Consider the following 5,454-nt stretch of genomic DNA (forward strand, 5'->3'; position numbering starts at 1 on the left):
ACTTGAGAGCCGTTCTGTGGAATAAGGCTTAGATTCATTGCCAACTCCAGAATGTGTTTGGTGTGGGCTTAGGGAGTGGCCATCAGGAAGAAGGTGAGGCCTAGAGGACTTCCCTGAAGCTGATTTGCGTGTCACCAAGCACTTTGTTTATTGCGTTTATTTGAGCTGGCTTCAAAGAGCAGGCAAGGATTGGGGGTTAATCCCTATGTGTACCCCTCGTTTGTCACAGTCTGGCTCCACCAGGAACTGGCAGCACTCAAATCTTTAAACATGTAAAACAATAATATTTTTTGAATAATGGATTGATAAGGGAATCTCTACATGAGAAAGATAAAGAACTTTGCAACGTCAGAGCTGCATGAAGCTGGAATGGAACCAGTTAGCTTCCCACCCCAGAGAAGGTGAACTCAGCTGGAAGGCAGGAACTGATCAGAGGACCACAGGCTGGCCATGCATGGCTAAACTTGCCTTTAGACTATGGTCAGTTTGGACAGCAAAATGTCAAAGAGGAAAACAAGCACTATGATTTTAGAACATGACTCCATTTCTAAAGTCAGCATTCCTATTGCCTGTTCTTGAACAAACTGCATTTTCAGAGTAAACAAATCCTAATTGATGTGGGAAAGTTCCTCTTTTCAGAAAAAGTCTCAATTTAAAAGGAATGATGGGAGATGGGCGGGGGGTGGGGGGGGTTTGAAAAGAACTATTTTAAAAATTCTCATGGATTCTAGGTAAAAATCATCAGTGGATACTGAAGCCATTAGGAGAAAAATTGATGGAAAACTATAAAATGGAAGGTTCACAATTCCCGCACTTGAGTCCACTGGTCAGTCCCACCGTCTCTAAAAGGATAATCAGTTCAGTTCAGTCACTCAGTCGAATCCAACTCTTCATGACCCCATGGACCACAGCACACCAGGCCTCCCTGTCCATCACCAACTCCCGGAGTTTACTCAAACTCATCTCATCCTCTGTCGTCCCCTTCTCCTCCTGCCTTCAATCTTTCCCCCCATCAGGGTCTTTTCAAAAGAGTCAGCTCTTCGTATCAGGTGGCCAAATATTGGAGTTTCAGCTTCAACATCAGTCCTTTCAGTGAACACCCAGGACTGATCTCCTCTAGGATGGACTGGTTGGATCTCCTTGCAGTCCAAGGGACTCTCACGAGTCTTCAACACCACAGTTCAAACGCATCAATTCTTCAGTGCTCAGCTTTCTCAAATTTCACATCCATCTACATGACTACTGGAAAAACCATAGCCTTGACTAGATGGACCTTTGTTGGCAAAGTAATGTCTCTGCTTTTTAATATGCTGTCTAGGTTTGTCATAACTTTTCTTCCAAGGAGCAAGTGTCTCTTAATTTCATGGCTGCAGTCACCATCTGCAGTGATTTTGGAGCCCCCCAAAATAAAATCTGACACTGTTTCCATTGTTTCAGCATCTATTTGCCATGAAGTGATGGAACTGGGTGCCATGATCTTAATTTTCTGAATATTGAGCTTTAAGCCAACTTTCTCTCTCCTCTTTCACTTTGATCAAGAGGCTCTTTAGTTCTTCTTCACTTTCTGCCATAAGGGTGGTGCCATCTGCATATCTGAGGTTACTGATATTTCTCTCAGCAATCTTGATTCCAACTAGTGCTTCATCTAGCCCAGCATTTCACATGATGTATTCTGCATATAAGTTAAATAAGCAGGATGACAATATATAGCCTTGACGTACTCCTTTCCTGATTTGGAACCAGTCTGTTGTTCCATGTCTAGTTCTAACTGTTGCTTTCTGACCTTCATACAGATATCTCAAGAGGCAGATCAGGTGGTCTGGTATTCCCATCTCTTTCAGAATTTTCCACAGTTTATTGTGATGAACACAGTAAAGGCTTTGGCATAGTCAGTAAATCAGAAATAGTGTTTTTCTGAAACTCTCTTACTTTTTTGATGATCCAGTGGATGTTGGCAATTTGATATCTGGTTCCTGTGCCTTGTCTAAAACCATCTTGAACATCTGGAAGTTCACGGTTCACATATTGCTGAAGCCTGGCTTGGAGAATTTTGAGCATTACTTTACTAGCATGTGAGATGAGTGCAATTGTGCAGTAGTTTGAGCATTCTTTGGCATTGCCTTTCTTTGGGATTGGGATGAAAACTGACCTTTTCCAGTCCTGTGGCCACTGCTGAGTTTCCAAGTTTGCTGGCATATTGAGTGCAGCACTTTCACAGCATCATCTTTCAGGATTTGAAAGAGCTCAACTGGAATTCCATCACCTCCACTAGCTTTGTTCATAGTGATGCTTCCTAAGGCCCACTTGACTTCACATTCCAGGATGTCTGGCTCTAGGTGAGTGATCACACCATCGTGATTATCTGGGTCGTGAAGATCTTTTTTGTACAGTTCTTCTGTGTATTCTTGCTACCTCTTCTTAATATCTTCTGCTTCTCTTAGGTCCATACCGTTTCTGTCCTTTATCGAGCCCATCTTTGCATGAAATGTTCCCTTGATATCTTTAATTTTCTTGAAGAGATCTCTAGTCATTCCCATTCTGTTGTTTTCCTCTATTTCTTTGCATTGATCGCTGAAGAAGGCTTTCTTATCTCTCCTTGCTATTCTTTTGAACTCTGCATTCAAATGGGTATATCTTTCCTTTTCTCCTTTGCTTTTCACGTCTCTTCTTTTCACAGCTATTTGTAAGGCCTCCTCAGACAGCCATTTTGCTTTTTTGAATTTTTTTTTTCTTGGCGATGGTCTTGATCCCTGTCTCCTGTACAAATGTTATGAACCTCCATCCATAGTTCTTCAGGCACTCTGACTATCAGATCTAGTCCCATAAATCTATTTCTCACTTCCACTGTATAATCGTAAGGGATTTGATTTAGGTCATACCTGAATGGTCTGGTGGTTTTCCCTACTTTCTTCAATTTAAGTCTGAATTTGGCAATAAGGAGTTCATGATCTGAGCCACAGTCAGCTCCCAGTCTTGTTTTTGCTGACTGTATAGAGCTTCTCCATCTTTGGCTGCAAAGAATATAATCAATCTGATTTTGGTGTTGACCATCTGATGATGTCCATGTGTAGAGTCTTCCCTTGTGTTATTGAAAGAGGGTGTTTGCTATGACCAGTGCATTCTCTTGGCAAAACTCTATTAGTCTTTGCCCTGCTTCTTTCTGTACTCCAAGGCCAAATTTGCCTGTTACTCCAGGTGTTTCTTGACTTCCTACTTTTGCATTCCAGTCCTCTCTAATTGGAGAAGGAAATGGCAACCCATTCCAGTATTCTTGTCTGGAGAATCCCAGGGACAGAGGAGCCTGGTGGGCTGCCGTCTATGGGGTCACACAGAGTCGGACACGACTGAAATGTCTTAGCCCCTATAATGAAAAGGACATCTTTTTTAGGTGTTAGTTCTAGAAGGTCTTTTCGATCCCATGGACTGTAGCCTACCACGCTCCTCCGTCCATGGGATTTTCCAGGCAAGAGTACTGGAGTGTGTTGCCATTTCCTTTTTAGTAGGGCTTCATAGAACCGTTCAACTTCAGCTTCTTCAGCGTTACTGGTTGGGGCATAGACTTGGATTACTGTGATATTGAATGGTTTGCCTTGGAAATGAACAGAGATCATTCTGTCGATTTTGCAATTGCATCCAAGTAGTGCATTTCTGACTCTTTTGTTGACCTTGATGGCTACTCCATTTCTTCTGAGGGATTCCTGCCCTCAGTAGTAGATACAATGGTCATCTGAGTTAAATTCACCCATTCCAGTCCATTTTAGTCACTGATTCCTAGAATGTCGACATTCACTCTTGTCATCTCCTCTTTGACCACTTCCAGATTGCCTTGATTTGTGGACCTAACATTCCAGTTTCCTATACAATATTGCTCTTTACAGCATCGGACCTTGCTTCTGTCACCAGTCACATCCACAACTGGGCATTGTTTTTGCTTTGGCTCCATCTCTTCATTCTTTGTGGAGTTATTTCTCCACTGATCTCCAGTAGCATATTGGGCACCTACTGACCTGGGGAGTTCATCTTTCAGTGTCCTATCTTTTTGCCTTTTCATACTGTTCATGGGGTTCTCAAGGCAACAGTACTGAAGTGGTTTGCCATTCCCTTCTCCAGTGGACCACATTCTGTCGGACCTCTCCACCATGACCCGCCCGTCTTGGGTGGCCCCACACGGCATGGCTTAGTTTCATTGAGTTAGACAAGGCTGTGGTCCATGTGATCAGATTGGCTAGTTTTCTGTGATTGTGGTTTCAGTCTGTCTGCCCTCTGATGCCCTCTCTCAGCGCCTACTGCCTTACTGGGGTTTCTCTTACCTTGGACGTGGGGTATCTGTTCATGGCTGCTCCAGCGAAGTGCAGCCGCTGCTCCTTACCTTGGACGTGGGGTAGCTCCTCTCAGCCACTTGTGGCTCCAGCACCACGCGGCCGCCGCTATGACCCTGAACATAGGTCCAGACAGTAGAGCCTCCTGACTGATGCCCTGTGAGGTACTCTGTACTAGCAATAAAGCATCCTTGCCAAAGACGAGGCTGGATCTACTCAATCTGCTAGACCTGACACCTAGATCTCACCGGTGAAATGGAGAAAGTAAAATGGCACCATGAGGAAGCAGGCAGCCACGTCGGAGGTACCACATCCTGAAGACGAATCTGGATTCTTCAGGAAGGCAGTGGCATGAAGAAATGGAGGGGACACGATAAGGTAGACTGTTAAGAGAAGTGAGAGACATAACACATGCACCTGATTTGAGATCGGGTCCTGATTTGAACAAACTTAATTTTCAAAAGACATTTTTGAGAGGACTAGGAAAATTTGATATGAACTAGGTATTTAGTGACACAGCTGCTGCTGCTGCTAAGTCGCTTCAGTCGTGTCCGACTCTGTGCGACTCCATAGACTGCAGCCCACCAGGCTTCTCCGTCCCTGGGATTCTCCAGGCAAGAACACTGGAGTGGAGTCGCAGTGGGTGGGAGTGGCTTCGTGGGCACCATGGGGCCACGCTCTAGGCTCTTCCTCTGCTTTCTGCTCTGGGGAAGCACGGAGCTCTGCAGCCCAAAAAAAAAAACAAAACAAAACACTGGAGTGGGTTGCCATTTCCTTCTCCAATGCATGAAAGTGGAAAGTGAAAGTGAAGTCACTCAGTCGTGTTAGTGACACTAAAGTTTTTAATTTTGTTAATTGTGATAATGGTTTATGTTATACAAAATTTTTTTCTCATATTTTAAGATTCACTGAGAATTTGGATTGATAAATTCAGAGCTGCACTTTTAAAGAACCAGAGTGAGGCTCACCTCCAAAGCTTTTTCATTCAGAAGGTTATGGTGGACAGGAATCTTTAAATACCACAGGTCATTCTGATGAGAAGCCAGGTTTAGGAGTTTATACTAAGTAATTCAAAGGGCATTTTAACCTGGATTGTAGATAATGTTAAGGTGACTTCAGACTGATAAATGTATGT

Source organism: Bubalus bubalis, chromosome 11, assembly GCF_019923935.1.
Source record: "Bubalus bubalis isolate 160015118507 breed Murrah chromosome 11, NDDB_SH_1, whole genome shotgun sequence".
Taxonomy (NCBI): Eukaryota; Metazoa; Chordata; class Mammalia; order Artiodactyla; family Bovidae; genus Bubalus; species Bubalus bubalis.